The sequence below is a fragment of the Dasypus novemcinctus genome, unplaced genomic scaffold, assembly GCF_030445035.2.
Source record: "Dasypus novemcinctus isolate mDasNov1 unplaced genomic scaffold, mDasNov1.1.hap2 scaffold_159, whole genome shotgun sequence".
Taxonomy (NCBI): Eukaryota; Metazoa; Chordata; class Mammalia; order Cingulata; family Dasypodidae; genus Dasypus; species Dasypus novemcinctus.
In genome coordinates this window covers 380390-397614 of record NW_026688158.1, presented here as the reverse complement: position 1 = coordinate 397614, position 17225 = coordinate 380390, and the positions used below count along the sequence as shown (strand labels likewise).

The 17225-nt window shown below is 42.8% G+C and overlaps 1 long non-coding RNA gene across 1 annotated transcript; it reads left to right on the top strand.

Annotated features, from left to right (window-relative positions):
• Window positions 1–1757: 1757 nt before the first annotated feature.
• On the top strand, window positions 1758–16629 carry LOC131277579 (uncharacterized). Its single transcript, XR_009184725.1, has 3 exons — window positions 1758–1865; window positions 3357–3430; window positions 16018–16629. It is a non-coding gene; the product is annotated as an uncharacterized lncRNA (long non-coding RNA).
• Window positions 16630–17225: the final 596 nt, after the last annotated feature.

The window sequence follows — 17225 nt, the reverse complement described above, 5'->3', positions numbered from 1 at the left end:
CCGGCCTGGTGGGACCGACATGGCCTCGGCGGAGAGGGTGGACGCGGGCGGTCTGCGGAACGAGGAGGAGATCACCGCCGCCACGCTGCGGGGCAAGCCCCGGCCGCCGCCCATCTCGGCGCTGTCCGCCTTCAGCTACGTCCCGCCGCGGTGCCTGGACACCAAGGAGCGCAGCTACTTCTCCCGCCAGGCCCCAGGTGAGGCGGGACGGGCGGCACCGCGCGGCGGGGGTGAGGCGGGGCTGGGGGCAGGGGTCACCTGCTAGGGAGGGGCTGGGGCGGGGCTGTGACACCCAAAGCGGGGACAGGAGACCCAGCGGCACCGCGTGGAAGGGGTCTGGGGACCAAGCAGGGCGTGGGGGCGGGGCCCGGGCAGGGTGGGGGATGCTTCTGTGGGGGTGGGAGCAGGACATCATAGTGGGAAAGGGCTACGGGGAAGGCCAAGTGGCGGTGGGGGGGGGGGCGGCAAGGAGGGAGTGCTCACCAGGGAGGAAGACTCCATGGGGCGCCCGGGGGTGGAGGGGACAGGGGCTGCTCGGCGGGGTCGGTGGGACGGGCGCCGGGACCCCGAAGAGCAGAGCTCTTAGTCTGGGAGTCACAGGGGCACCCCTCCCCCCGGAGCTGGAGGGGCCTCGCGGCAATCCAGGGGTGCTCGGACAGTCTAGAAGGGGAGCCCCGAGGCTATCCAGGGTGCGGGGTGCGGCCCCCTGAGCAGTATGTGCTGTGGTTCCCGGGGCTGTGAATAAGCAGCCAGGCTGATGGACAGTCCTGGGCCCCGGGAACCCTCGGGCCGCCTTCCCACCCACCAAGAACCAGGAATAGGTCGCACTGTCTGGGCCGGCCCCTCTGGGAAGGTGTGCGTGGTGGGAAGAACTAGGGGGTCTAAGCAGCCAAAGCCCCCAAGAGAGGGTGGAAGGAAGGAAGAGAAGGGTGTTCAGAGTTGTCCAGGTCACCCATTCCTTACTTTTCAACATTGTTTCTGTCAGTCCTCAGGGTGTTCCTCAGGGCATCTGATTAGATAAAAGCCTTGGTTGGGGACGCTCAGCCTGGTGGACAGCTGGGCACCTGGGCTATGCCTCAGGCCTCCTGGAGGCATGGGACTGCCAGAAGAGGGACACCTCACTTTTCTCAGGCTGCTGTAACAAGTGCCACGAACTGGGTGGCTAAAAACACCAGGAACCGCTCTCTCAGCCCTGCAGGCTGAAGCCACAAGTGCATGGGCTGTGCTGGTGGGTCCATCCTGGCCTCTGGGATGCCTGTCCCTTGGCCAGCAAGGCTTGGGTTTTCAGTGTCTCTTCAGTCACCCTATGGCCTGCTCTGTCTCTCTTCCCATGGCGCCCACTCCCCTTCTGTCTGTGCCCACACCCCCCTTCTAAAGACACCAGCCATCCTGGACGAAGGGTCCTCCCACTCCAGTTGGCCTCATTCAATTTAAATGATTCTGCTTGCAATAACACTTTTGCAAAAAGTTTGTGTTGCCAGGTACCCGGGATTAGGACTTCAGGGTATCTTTTTGGGTACAAAGCTCAACCCATAATGTGGAACACAGATTCCCTTGGAAAGTAAGTTAATGGTGTATAAAATAATCCCACAAAATGCCTCCTTCCTCTTCTCCTAACCACCCACAATCAGTGGTGCCCAGGTGAGTCCCCAGTTCTGGTCAACTCTCGCTGGAGTACTGGTGGGAGGCCTCTTGAGTCTCATGAGCTTCACTTCACACACAGAAGTGTGGTTTCCAGTTGAAGCAAGCATGGCCCTCAGCCTGCCCCCCGGGATATCTCTTGCATCTGATGTACCCCTCTGCCTGGCTTCTAGCGTGTGGAAGGACTGGATGGAGGAAGGGGACTTCTGGGGCCATCTGACAAGGTAACTGTCTCTGCTGGCTCTTAAAACAGGAGGGGGATGGAACGGAAGTGTTCCTGACCTTCAGCCAACACACGCCTCATCTGTTTTCTTCCTGTGAGCAATAGGTTTTGAACAACTGTAAATGGTTTCACTTATTAAGTGGGGTTTACATTTTGAGTCTACAGTACCTATGATACTGCCAGTGAGTTGATGACCATCGTGAGATAATAGTCAAAAAGCCAGGACTCTTGGTGTATGAAGTTGCTCAATGCTTCTTTATCGAGAGAATATTAAATTCATCTGGATTTTCAGAATAACAAAGAGAGTTCACACTACACCGTTTAGTTTGTACCTTTGAGGAGTCCCTTTCCACAGCACCCTAAGGTGGACTGTAGATTGCTCCTTGATGGGGTGTCACTGATAGAAAGTACTGCTGAGGACTGCACAGTGGGGCTTGTGACTTCTGAAGCTTGAATGTGGTAGAAATGCAGAGCAGAGCCCCTGCCCACTGAAGGCCAGGCCCAAGAGGGAGAAGGACAGAGTGAGCCTGAAGACTCAGTGTCTCCTTCTTGAATTTGCCGGTCTTATAAGCAGTCCCACCTTCCAGGGCTGACTGAACAAGAGCCAGAGAGCAGCCCCAAGGTAGGAAGTGACTGGGGCTCTGCCCCTTGGAGGGAAATCAGGAATGAGCCATAAGCACACCTTTCTATATGACAGGGTCGGCACACTAAGGCCCATGGGCCAAACCTGGCCCCCATCCAGTTTTGATAAAGTTTTATTAGAACATAGCCACACCCATTCATTTCTCTATCCTCCCTGTGTAAGATGTTGGGGTTGAGTGATAGCGACAGAGCCCCTGGGGCAGGAAATTTCCCACCTGGCCCTTCACAGAGAAAGTTGCTGACTCCTGCTCCAATGCCTTACTGCTGCCTGGAAAATGGGAATTGTCTTTAGAATACATTCATTCAAATGGGATTTTATGTGTTTAAAGCATTTAAGGGCAGTTTTGATTAGCTGGGATTACAGGCAAATTCAAGTCCTGGGGCTTTGTGTATGCCAAAAGGAAATGATGCAACTGAAATAAATATTAATTAAAATCTAAAGAAAAGAATCTTAAAAGCAACAAGAACAGCAAAAGGCATTTCAAAGTCCATTTGTACCAATGTTCACACCATGGTATTGGGATTATGGGCACTGGTATCTGATCAACTCCAGGGCTCCAGGAGCAGTTTCTCTGACCTTGGGGTCATTGGTCATAAAGAGGGTGAATTCTGTACTACAGGTTTGCTGAAGGACCAAACTGCCCCAAAATTCATTGCAGGTACTGTCAGCCCCTAACAAAGCTGATCAGATTACTTCCTAAGTCAATTTCCTTGGAGCACAGTTAACAGTAGTCAGTGTGTTGGTTAGCAGCCCAGGCTGAGCAGTCCTGGGTCGAAGTATCAGCTCTATGGTGACTAGCTGTGGAGCCTTCACAAGTCACAGCCTCTCTGTCTCACTTTGCCATTCTAGGACAGATAAAACAGAACCGACCTCATCGCCACTTATGAGAATGAATGTACTTAGTCCGCATACAGTGGCTCACGGTAAGCCCTGGGTCGGTGGAGCTCTAATTACTGTTTTGTTTTTAATTTTTAATTTTCTAATTATCATTTTTTAAAGTTAATAGATCACACAAAACTTTACATTAAAAAACATAAGAGGTTCCCATATACTCCACACTCCACCCCCATCAATTTTAGAGTTGTATTTTTTAAAGATACATAGATCACAAAAAATGTTACATTCAAAAAATATGAGGTTCCCATATACCCCCACCCCTCTCACTCCACTCCTCCCACATCAACAACCTCTTTCATTAGGGTGGCACATTCATTGTATTTGGTGAATACATTTTGGAGCACTGCTACACCCCATAGACTAATTGGCTTTGGCTAGTGATGGTCAGTGCCCTTTTGCTAAGGATTGGGTCCACAGGGGCAAGCCTTTCCTTCCTGATCTGATCACTGTCAGAGAGGCACATGATAGAACCTTCAACCTGGGGGCTTAAATGAGTGGTTCTGGGGCATTGTCAGACTAACCCTGGCAAACTGAGACAGTGGCTAAAAGTAAAGATAGACTTCCCATGCCAAGGTGTGTGTGTGTGTGTGTGTGTGTGTGTGTGTGTGTGTGTGTGTGTGTGTGGCAGGGAGGCTCTGCTCAGTCCAGTCTCAGGAACCCAGGTGCAGGGAGGGTCAACAATCAGGCTGTGGTCCTTTCAGTGTCAAGTCTCTGGAGCTCCTGGCCATGGGTGCTTACATGCTTCTGCCTGAAGAGTCACACATGGCTCCTTGGTCACATGCAAGCACCTAGCAGAGGAGCAGGGATGGTTAATCCTGTGGGTGGCCGGGAGTGGAGAAGAATTGGCTATTGTTTCCGTCTGCCACTCAGCTGATCCTGAAGAGCCCTCCAGGGTTGGGTCTCTGGCTCCATTTCCCACTGTTGGAAAGTCCTTGCTTCTCCTACCAAGTGCCCTTTCTCAGCCAGCAGCTCTACCTGCAATAGCAAGCTCTCCTCCACTGTCACGTCCATTTCCTACCCCCAGCACCAACAACCTCAGCAACCCTCCTTCTATGTCACCCTGCACTTTGTTCACACCTCAGCTATTTCCTGAGGGAAAACTGATGGTAGACAACAAGGGCCAAACCAGTATCAGGAAACACTGAATTTCAACAATACTCAAAACACAAAGGGCCAAATGGATATCAAGAGAGAAAGGTAAATGGGGTTTGTTTTGCTTTGTGTTTTATTTTTTTAAATTCATTTGTTAAAATATTACATTAAAAAAATATGAGGTCCACATGTACCCCCCATCCCCCTAACCCCACTACTCCACCTATAGCAAAATTCTCCTCCATCATCATGACACATTCATTGCATTTGGTGAATACATCTCTGAGCATCGCTGCACCTCATGGTCAATGGTCCACATCATAGCCCACACTCTCCCACGTTCCACCCAGTGGGCCATGGGAGGACAAACAATGTGCGGTAACTGTCCCTGCAGCACCACCCAGGACAACTCCAAGTCCCGAAAATGCCTCCACATCTCATCTCTTCCTCCCATTCCCCACACCCAGTAGCCACCATGGCCTCTTTTTTCCACACCAGTGCCACATTTTCTTCGAATACTAGCCACAATAGTTCATGAATAGTATATCAGTAGGTCCACTCTAATCCATATTCTATTCCTCCATCCTATGGACCTTAGATTGTTTGAGTCCATTCCACATATGACAACAGGGGGCTTAGGTTCCACATGGATGTTGGATGCAATTCTCCTGCTTTCAGTTGTAGACATTCTTGGCTCCATGGCGTGGTGGTTGACATTCTTCACCTCCATGTTAGCTGAGTGGGGTAAGTCCAATAAACCAGAGTGTAGGAGCTGAAGTCTGTTGAGGCTCAGGGTCTGACTATCACATGGTCAGTCCAGAGATTCAGATACCCTAGATATATCTTAAACCCCAGCACCAACTACAATTCAACTACAATGTGAAAAGAGATCACATCTGAGTCCAGCTCCATCACACAGAAACACAAACTCCAAAGAAGGGCCAACTGACATTGCACTGAACTTCATCTGCCATGACCATAAGACCTGTGGGTCTTTGTAGCCCTCAGAAGAACGAATACCTGGGGTTGTATCTACTTTATCTGTCTCTGAGACTCTGCTCAGGTGTGCATAACGACAACCCCTCTGATAACATTTTTAGAGACTGATAGCCATATAAACTTTAGAGAGCTCTTTTTTAGAGACTCATAACCATATAAACTCATTTGTCCTTTCCAATTCCCCCTTGATTTAGGTCAAAAGGCATTTTTAACTCCTGTTATTATATGTAGACAGGGATATTCTGCTGGTCCGAGTTGAACCATTTATTCAAGGTCATTGTCTATTTACGTCATCAGCTAGTACTTGATAGTGATCCCTCGGCAACAGGGAGGCTCATCTCCAGGAGTCATGTCTCACACTAGTGGGGAAGGCAATGCATGTATATGCTGAGTTTGGCTTTGAGACTTGCCACATTTGAGCAACATGGAGGCTCTCAGGAGGTAACTCTTAGGCACACTACTGCTCTAGGCCTTGCTCTTATTTCAGGTGCACAGGCTCACAAGCATAGTCATTAGTATCAGGAGCTCATTGTTGGAACTTCGTTCCTTTTTGGTCTTTGCCGTTGCACTTGGGGGATTGTTGCTGTTCCCTTAGGGACTATGATAGAGCTCCCCTGGCTAGGAATTCAGCACTCCCTCAGTTGTAGTTTTTAATTGTTTCCACTAAGAAAATATCCAAACATATATGCCCTGCAGAACTCCCTGTGAACCATATGTCCCCTGTCAATAACATACCATACCACCATTCCTCTGCTGCCATTGTTGAACCCCTCTGTGATCCAAAACTTCCTGAAAAGTGAAGCCCAGTATATTGCCAGGTTCCCTTAATAGTAAAATGGAATATAGCAATGAGTTTAAAGGTTAGATATAGAATACATATTAATTTGGAAAAATTCTACATCTTATCTTTTTCTTTTTTTTCTTCTAATTATTAAGCTTATCTTCCCAAGAGTTTTAGGTCACAGTAATTCATATATACAATATGCAGTATTCCCACATATCCAACATAAAACCTTTTCCCTGCCACAGCAAAAATCTTTTAACGTATTCGTACCATATTTACTGAAACTGATGTACAGATATTGAGACAATAGTTTTCAAACAAGGTAACATTTGTGTTTCCTTTGTGGTTTATACTATAGGCTATATGATTTTCTAAATTTTTAGTTATCTTATGTTTTACATTATGGTTTACATTTTAGCCTATCAGCCCCTATATATTTTTGGTGTAATTTTACATGTCTTATATCCATCCTTCCGTACTCTATTGCCCTCACAGTTACGTTGGTTCCATCTATTCAATACCTATTTCCCCCTCCCCTTGGGGCCTACAGTGACAGTCAATCTTCATTTCTTGAAGAGCCATGTTCAGAGATACTTGTAACAGTGTTGAGGGCTAGACATGCTCAACTGCCCTAATGCCCTGGGAGCCAACATTTCTCTTGAGAGATACAGTTCCCTCTATTTGATGGCATCAGTCCTCCCCAGGATGTGGGTATACCTTCACTCTCATTATATGGGTCTCTACCCAATGATATAACCCTCTCTGGCAAAATGAGAATTCACATATTCCCTAGGAGTCTGTCCTGCATCAGATTATCCCCTTTAAGTATCTTAAACAGGTAACTTTCCTTATTATATTTTTGAAAAGGTTTTCTCAGCATTATACTCTCAACTAAATACCTGACAATCTCCTATGTTCGTATGTTGCCCCAACCTCCCCCTAATTTCTTGGCAATATTACCCATCCGCCCATCCCTAGCCCCCCTCAAGCCCACAATGCCCCACCCAAAGTTAACCCTATGCCCCAATTTTATCCCTTCCAGGCACACATATTTACCTCCAGCTTATAGATTTCATCCATGTAGATGTCAGCTTACATCCTTCTTCTACCCCACGATTTCCTGTAAGCCTATCATCCAGTCTCTAGCTCTCCGAGGCATATTGTGTTTACTTATTTCATATTATTGATGTCATGTAGTATTTGTCCTTCAATGCCTGGGTTGCTTCACTCAACATAAGCTTCTCAAGATTCATCCATGTTATCACGTGTGTTTGTAGTGTATTTGTTCTTAAAGTTGAGTAGTATTCCATTGTATGTATATACCACATTTTATTTATCCATTCATCTGTTGATGGGCATTTGGGTTGATTCCAACTTTTGGCATGGAAAAAAATTCTACATCCTATCTTTTTCTTTTCTTTTCTTCCCCCCCCCCCCCAATTATTGAGCTTCTCTTCACAGGAGTCCTAGACCACAGCAATGCATATATATAATCTACAGTACTCCCATACAACCACCACACAACCTTTTCCCTTCCACATCGATACTCTTACACCCTATTCACATCATATTTACTTAACGTGATGTACAGAGTCTGAGACAATAGCTTTCTAACAAGGTGACATCTGTGCTTACATTGTGGTGCATACTTGAGGTACACAGTTTTTTACATTCTTAGTTATCGTATGTTTTACATTATGGTTTACATTATCAGTCTGTCATCTCATATATGTTATGGTGTAATATTACATGTTTTATATCCATCCTTGTGTACTCTCACGAAACTCCTCTCTTACCCCCCATATACCTTGGTTCCACACATTTAACGTCCATTTTCCCTTCTACCTTGGTGCCCACAGTGACAGCCAACCTCCATTTCCCCAGGAGCCACTTCCAGAGATAGATGGAATAGAGTTCAGGGCCTAACTTTCTCAACTGCCCCAATGCCCTGGGAGCCACCCTTTCTCTCGAGGGATACAGTTCCCTCTATTTGATGGCATTAGTCCTCCCCAGGATGTGGGTCCACCCCCACTCTCACTACTTGGGTTTCTACCCCATGGTGTCACCCACTCTGGCAGAATGAGCATTTAGACATTCCCCAGGAGCCCGTCCTGCATCAGACCCTCCCCTCCGAGCATTCTAAACAGGTAACCCTCTTTATTATATTTTGATATGATTTTCTCGGCATTTTACTCTCCACCAACACCTGACCCTCTCCTGTGTTCGTATGCTACCCCTCCCTCCCCCCACTTTTGGGCAACGTTACCCATCCGTCCCTCCCCAGCCACCCTCAAACCCGCAAAGCCCCAACCAAAGGCAACCCCTTGCCCCACTTCTTTCTCTTCTTTGTGTTCATACTTACCACCATCTCGTCTTAAATTCCACCCCTGCAGACATCGGCTCACATCCTTCCTCCACCCTACGATTTCCTGTAAGCCTATCGTTCAGTCTCTTGCTATCTAGGGCAGCTTGGTTATTTCATATCATTGAGGTCATGTAGTATTTGTCCTTCAGTGTCTGGGTTGCTTCACTCAACATAAGGTTCTCAAGATTCATCCATGTTATCACATGTGTTTGTAGTGTGTTTGTTCTTACAGCCGAGTAGTATTCCATTGTGTGTATATACCACATTTTATTGATCCACTCATCTGTTGATGGGCATTTGGGTTGATTCCAACTTTTGGCGATAGTGAACAATGCTGCTATGAACATTGGTGTGCATCTATCAGTTTGTGTCCTTGTTTTCAGTTCTGCTGGGTATATACCCAGCAGTGGAATTGCTGAGTCATATGGCAAATCTATGGATAGTTTTTGAGAAACAGCCAAACTGTCCTCCAGAATGGTTGGACCCTTCTGCATTCCCACCAGCAGTGGATGAGTGTTCCCATTCCTCCACCTCCTCTCCAGCATTTGTATTCTTCTGTTTGTTTTAAAGCTGCCAATCTTATGGGAGCAGGATGGTATCTCATTGTAGTTTTGATTTGCATTTCCCTGATAGCTAGAGATTTGGAGCATTTTTTCATGTGCTTTTTAGCCATTTGTATTTCTTCTTTGAAGAAGTGTCTGTTTAAACCTTTCCCCCATTTTTTAAATGGGTTGTTTATCTTTTTATTTTCAAGATATAGGTGTTCTTTATATATGCAAGTTATAAGTCTCCTATCCAATATATGGTTACCAAATATTTTCTCCCATTGTATAGGCTCCCTTTTTACTTTCTTGACAAACTCCTTTGAGGTGCAGAAGGCTTTAATTTTGAGGAAGCCCCAGTTATCTATTTGTTCTTTTGCTCCTCGTGCTTTTGGTGTGAAGTTCATGAAGCCATTTCCTATTACTTGACTCTTATATTTAGGTCTTTGATCCATCTTGAGTTGATCTTTGTATAAGGTGTGAAATGTTAATCCTCTTTCATTCTTTTACATATGGATATCCAGTTCTCCAGGCACCATTTGTTGAATAGGCCATTCTCTCCCAGTTAGAGGGAATGGTGGCTTCATCAAATATTATATGGCTATATATATGAGGATCTATGTCAAACTTTCAGGTTGGTTCCATTGGTCTGTGTGTCTCTCCTTATGCCAATACCATGCTGTTTTCACTACTGTAGCTTGGTAGTATGTTTTGAAGTCAGGTAGTGTGATTCCTCCAATTTCATTTTTCTTTTTCAAAATGTCTTTGGTTATTCAGGGCCTCTTTCCTTTCCAAATAAATTTCATAGTTAGTTTTTCTAGTTCCTTAAAAAATGCTGTGTTGATTTTTATTGGGATTGCATTGAATGTGTAGATCAGTTTTGGTAGGATAGACATCTTAATAATATTCAGTCTCCTATCCATGAACCGGGAATATTCTTCCATTTACTTAGGTTTTCTTTGATTTCCTTGAACAATCTTGTGTAGTTCTCTGTGTATAAGTTCTTTACCTCTTTAGTTAAATTTATTCCTAGGTATTTGATTTTTTAATTGTCTATTGTAAATGGTATTTGTTTCTTGATTTCCTCCTGAGTTTGCTCTTTATTGGTGTACAGAAATGCTACTGATTTTTGCTCATTGGTCTTATAACCTGTGACTATACTAAACTCATTTATGAGTTCTAGAAGCTTTGTTGTAGACCTCTCAGAGTTTTCTATGTATAGGATCATGTCATCTGCAAATATTGAAATTTTGACTTCTTCCTTTCAAATTTGAATGCCTTTTTTTCTTGGTTCTTGCCTCAGTCCTTGAGCAAGTCCTTCTAAGACAATGTTCAATAGAAGAGGTGATAGTGGGCATCCTTGTCTTTTTCCTGATCTTAGAGGGAAGGATTTTAGGACTTCACCATGGCAAACGATGTTGACTATGGGGTTTCATATATACTTTTTATCATGTTCAAAAATTTTCCTTGTATTCCAATCTTTTGGAGTGTTTTTATCATGAGAGGGTGCTGTATTTTGTCAAATGTTTTTTCTGCATCTATAGATATGATCATGTCATTTTTTTTCATTCAATCTGTTTATATGGTGTATTACATTGATTGATTTTCTTATGTTGAACCATCCTTGCATACCTGGAATGAATCCCACTTGGTCACGGTGTATAATTCGTTTAATGTGTTGTTGAATAGGGTTAGCAAGTATTTTGTTGAGTATTTTTGTGTGTAGGTTCATTAGAGAATTTGATCTGTAATTTTCCTTCTTGTTGTGTCTTTGTTTGGCTTTGGTACTAGGGTATTGTTGGCATCATAGAATGAGTTCTAAAATGTTCCTTCTGTTTTGGTTTTTTGGAAGAGTTTTAGCAAGATTGGTGTTAGTTCTTTCTGGAATGTTTTGTAGAATACACCTGTGAAGCCCTCTGGCCCTGGGCTCTTCTTAGTTGGGAGATTTTTAATGACTGATTCTATCTCTTTACTTGTGATTGGTTTGTTGAGATCACCAATTTCTTCTTTCATCAGTATAGGCTGCTTATGTGTTTCTATGAATTTCTCCATTTCCTCTGAATTGTCATTTTTGCTGGAATATAGTTTTTCAAAGTATCCTCTTATGATAGTCTTTATTTCTGTGGGGCCATTGGTGATATCTCCTTTGTCATTTCTTATTTTGTGTATTTGCTTCTTCTCTCTTTTTTTCTTTCTTAGTCTAGCTAAGGGTTTGTCATTTTTATTGATCTTCTCAAAGAACCAGCTCTTGGTCTTTTTTATCTATTCAAGTGCTTTCTTATTTTCTATTTCATTTAGTTCTACACTTATCTTTGTTCTTTCTTTCTTCTTCCTGTGGGGTTACTTTGTTGTTGTTATCTAATTCCTCCAAATGTGCAGTTCTTCAATTTTTGCTCTTTCTTCTTTTTTGATGTATGAATTTATGGGTATAAATTTCCATCAGTACTGCTTTTGCTGCATCCCATAAATTTTGGTATGTTGTGTTATCATTATCATTAGTTTCAAGGTAGTTATTAAGTTCTTTTGAGATTTCCTCTTTTACCCACTGTTTTCTAAGAGTGTGCTGTTTAATTTCCATATCTTGGTGTGAAATCTGGGCCTCTGGCCCTTTCAGATTTCCAGCTTCACTCCACTGTGGTCAGAGAAATGATTTTGTATGATTTCAATCTTTCTGAATTCATTAAGCCTTTCTTTGTGGCCTAGCATATGGTCTGTCTTGGAGAATGATTCATGTGCACTTGAGAAAAATATGTATCCTGCTGTATTCTCGTGTAATGATCTGTATATGTCTATTAGATCCAGCTCCTCTAATATACTGTTCAAATGTTTTGTTTCTTTAGTGATTCTGTTTTGAGATGTTCTGTCCAAAGTTGATAGTGGTGTATTAAAATCTCCCATTATAATCTTAGAGGCATCTATTCTTTCTCTTAGTTTTTCCAGTGTTTTCCTCATGTATTTGGAGGCACCTTTGTTAGGAGCATAAATATTTATGATTGTTCATTCTCCTTGAGAGATATCCCTTCCACTAATATGTAGTATCCTTCTTTGTCTCTCACAATTGTAGCAATGCTTCAAAATGTGTTCATCAATTGTAACAAATGTATCACACTGATGAAAGCTGTTGTTAATATGGGAAGATGTGGGAGGGGAAGGAGATGTGGTGTTTCAGAATCCCCTATATTTTTATGTAAAATTTAGGCAATCAAAAGCTTGTTTAAAAATAAAAAAGTATTAAAAATGAATTAAAAATAAAATCCATGCCTATGTAGGTAGTTACCTTTTTCTTTAGAAATTTTGCAACTTTGTCTAAAATCAATTGTCTATAGAAACATGGGTTAATTTCTGAAATTTCAATCCTATTGCATTGGTTTAAATATCTATCCCTCTAACAGTCCAAAATTTTTACATGATTGTATATTAGTAAAGTATGGAAATTAGTAACTCTCAGTCTTCCAAATTAGTTCTTATTTTCAAGAGATTTTGTCAAATTTGGGACATTTTGTAATTCTATATAAATTTGACTTTCACCTTTTCTATTTCTGAAAAATAAAAAATATTGATGGGATTACATTAAATTAGCAGATTTCTTTAGACTTTAGTGATGTCTTAACTATATTTGCTTCAAAATCTTAAGGTTGGGAGGTTAAATATTAATTTCCTGAAAAGAAAATAACAGTAGTTAACTATTCTTTTAATGGAATCAGATAAAGACTCTGGAAAATTTAAGCTGAGTTGGAAAGGATGAACATGAATTACCTAGATGAAAAAGGTAAAAAATACTTGAGGCTGATGGAAAGCTTATGCAAAAGATCCTTCTAAGAAATATCTTGGAGTGGATGGAAAGCTGAAATAAGACCCATCCATTTGAAGTGCTGGAATGAAGTGGGAGAAGGATGGGACAAGATTGCAGGAAGGACAGGGTGTTATTGGTTAGGTTAACTATTAAATTTATACCCAAAGAAATGGAGAGGTACTGAATTGTTTTAGCAGGGTGATAATGTGAGGCAATTTACATTTCTGAAAGATTATCATAGCTGCTGTGTGAAGAAAGAATGAGGAAGGAGCAAGAGCAGTTGAAGAGAAACACAGAAAGAACACAAGATGGTGAATTAGACTTTGGAAAGTACTGTATGAATGCAGGATGAATCGATAATAGATTAGATGACTGAGATTTTATGACTGAATTAAGGATGACTCTCCAAGGATTTGTATAACATGGGTTGTGAAGACATTTTTATTAACTCTTGAGACCCATGCAAAGGAAAAGAGGGGCTTGGTTGGGTCAGAACTTGAAGGAGTTTTAATGTTGGCCTAGGACTAAAGTATTTCTACTGAAAGTCATTGTCATGTCTTTCATCATGGTCCAATGGGTGGTTTAAAGCAGGATGAACTCAGGCACAAATGGTCGAGGCAAAGGAAAGAGAAGGCGATCTGGGTGATCAGAAGCCTGGTGTAGAGCAAATGTTTGTCTGAAATTGGGCAGCTACTTCAGGATATCAACTTCACTTGAATTCCAAAATGCATGATAGCAGAACAGGGGCAGGTGGGAAACAGGGCAGTATCAAGAGCAGCAGGGGAATAGAGGAAAGTCGAATTAAGCAACAGCAAAAGTGGATATGAAATTTATACAAACCTCATTGAGAGGAAGGGCTAGTGACAGACAAGTGACAATTCCCACACTGTATTACTTCTGGCATTTAAGATGCACCCATTGTCATCATTGACTCCTTCTATGTTACTTAGAAATTAAGTGTTTCTTTCCATTGCCTGAATCCTGAATCCAAAGCCAGCTTTTTAAATTTTTAAAAAAATCTTTTGGTACTTTGTAGGTATTCCGATCTCTGTGTTTGATGTAAAAAAAAAAAAAAAAGATAAGATAAATCTTCATAGACTGCAAATACATTCCAATGTATCTACAGGTGGACTGATTTTTATTTATGTTACAAAGTAGCACATATTGGTCATTTTAAGTGAAAAATATCAAGCTTACATTTTAGAAATTTCTCCCCCATTATTTCTTCTAATTTGGACTTTTTTGTTATTCACTGTATTCTTTCTTTCTGAAACTTCTTTAGTGATTGGAGCACTCAAGATCTCAATAAAACGCATTTTCTTTTGTATTTTTCACTTTTTCAATATATTCTGAATTCTTGGTAAATTCCACAGTTCTATAACAAATTCTAATCTCTTGATTACTATGTTCAGATCTGGTCTGTGTTGTTAGGAGAGGGAAAGAGAAAAGAAAGGACAATAACATAAAGAGTGATAGAAAACAGAATAAAGGTGCTAGAAATAAAAACTCAGAAAAATCTGGAGCTAAACAAAGAGAGATGGAATTTAAGAGAAACAACAGAAATGGAAGATAGAAAGATGTAAAGGAAGGGGAATAGTGTTGGTAACCAAAATCAGTACCCACAGAAAAGAGGAAATCAAGGACAAGGAAGCACAGCAAACAGGAAGCACTGCCTGCAACACCTAATACAAAAAAGAAAAAAAAAGGAAAAAAGGAAGAAAAAAGGAAAAATAAAAATAAAAGGTGGTGGGGGGATAAAGAGGAAGGAAAGTCAATGAAACAAATGAACAAAAAGGACCAGACAAGGCTTCAAGCAAGGAGTCATCTTTGCAATTGAATAAACTGCTTAGTAGTCTATCCTTCCCCCCTTCTCCCTTCCTCACTTCCCTCCCTCCCAGAGCAGCAGAAGGGCCATGTGAGAGCTCCTTTCTGAGATTCAAATGGGACCCTGGTGAACCAAATCACCATAGAAAATAATGACTCCTAGTCTCTTTGACAGAGAGCACCCACACCTTGCTGGGAACCCTAAATATGTTATTGGAAGCCTACCAAGCATTTCCTACTTTTCCCCTACCTTAGGTTTGTGCACAGTTCTAGTTAATTGCCTTAATCTGCCTTCTCCCAGAGGAATTTCCCTTATCTCAGGGTGTTTAGATAAATCAGCATCTCTCAGCAGATTCAACTCTCCTCTCTTCCTAGCATCTCCCCAAGACAGCTGGCATGCTCCACTAAAAAAAGGGGCAGGAGGTGTTAGACAATTGAATCTGCATTCCTCAGGCCCCTCTGCACCACAGCAGAACCCTCCCACTCTCAGAGTTTGTCTGATACTGGTGGGAAAGGGGAATGCTGGAGTTTTGGGGGGTGCTGGGTTCCAGGAATGTGGGCTTGGGTGAATGTGGGCTTGAGGAACACAGGGTCAGGAAACACAGGTTATGGAAACACAGAGTTTGGGGAATGCGAGCTTCTGGGAATGCAAGTTTGGGGATCATGGGTATGTGGAACAAGAAGCTTGGGAACACTGTCATGCAACCAGGGGTGTTCAGGGAATGCTGTGGCTATCAGCCTTAGGGGAAGGGTTTAGATTTCCCACAGCTTCGGGCTCAACAGTCAGAAACCCACACTTAAACCTTGAGCAAGCACTCCTTTTGTTGCACTCTCTCCAGATTGATGTCCAGAAACATCCTGCCTTGTGGATTTCCAAAACAGCTCTCTTGGCAGAATTCTGTCTCCACTTGGCTGTTTTATTGCAGGAGAGTTGACGAGGGTGTACTCACTTGGATGCCATCTTGCCCCACCTCAATATACTTTATTTAAATTCATTCTGAGATTCACCTTTTGGTTCTATTTTCTGTTGAGTGAATGCATCTCCCATTTTTTGCAGGCTGAGCAGTATCAATTACTAACAGTTTTCCTCATATCTTTCTCTCTCCTTCCATGCTCACTCCTCTCTACTTCAATCAGCACACAGGAACCTCTAACAAGTGATAGGATATTCATAAATATTTAAGAATAGTTTTTAAAATTCTGATCTTTCACAGGGAGGAGCCACAGAATTCCTTTGGAAAGACAGTTGCTGGAGGCAAGAAAGTAAGAGTGCTGAACTGCCCATCTTTGTGAGTAGTGGGCCAACTCATGGCCATCTTGCATGAGATGACAGGATCAAGAGTGGTGATGAGCTGCTGACTATCCATGCTCTAGACTTGACCAATTTAAATCCCAGTGAGGTGGTGGCTATTCTGAAAGCCAGAGCTGCTTCCCCAGCTGTCACCCTTAAAGCACTGGAGATCCAGATTTTGGAGGAGCCACCCCAGGCCATGGAAGAACACCAAGTGTTTTCAGTGAGAATGAATTCCATGCCAGGTGGTCCCCATCATGTTGCTTGGCCTTCCAAGAAACCTGCATGATTGCCATGATACAGTTTTAAGAGAAAGCTATTTGGGATGTAGGGGCTTAATATTGTTGGTGAATATGAAGAATGCCACACCGATCAGCCTTTCTTCTTTTTAACTATCATCCTGGGAATTCCTGCTTATTATGATGGAATTTTAAATTGTTATTTAATTGAGATCTCATTGTAGCAATGAATGGCCTATCCACCATGGGAATAAGCCATTCCACATTAGTCCCCATGCTAAAGGAGCAGAGCAATAAAATCACATTGGCTGTTTTTCGTTGACCTGGAAGCCTCATGTAGATTTTTGAAGTTAGTTTTGAATTAAGCATCTTCTCTAGTGAAAAGAGGAATTTTTAAGGTAATTACAGTTGGTTGCTGAAGATCGTAAAATCTTCATTTACTTGAACAATTCTGTAGCAGACATCACCTTCCCAGGGTCACATGATGGAGGAATAAAATATGGATTAGAGTGCACTTGCTGATATTCTACTGTGGAACTCTTGTGGCTAGAAATGGAAGAAATTGTGGCATTGATGTGGTGAGAGTGGCCATGGTAGTTGCTGAGGGTAGGGAGAGGGAGGAAGAGATGTGTTGTGGGGGCATTTGGGACTTGGAGTTATCCTAAATGATATTGCAGGGACAGGTGCAGGACATTATATATCCTGCCATAACCCACTGAATGGACGGGGGGGAGTGTAAACTGCAATGTAAACCATTATCCATGTGGTGCAGCAGTGCTCCAAAATATCGTCACCAAATGCAATGAATGTGCCATAATGATGAAAGAGATTGTTGATGTGGGAGGAGTGGGGTGAGGGGGGGCAAGGGGTATATGGGAATCTCATGTTTTTT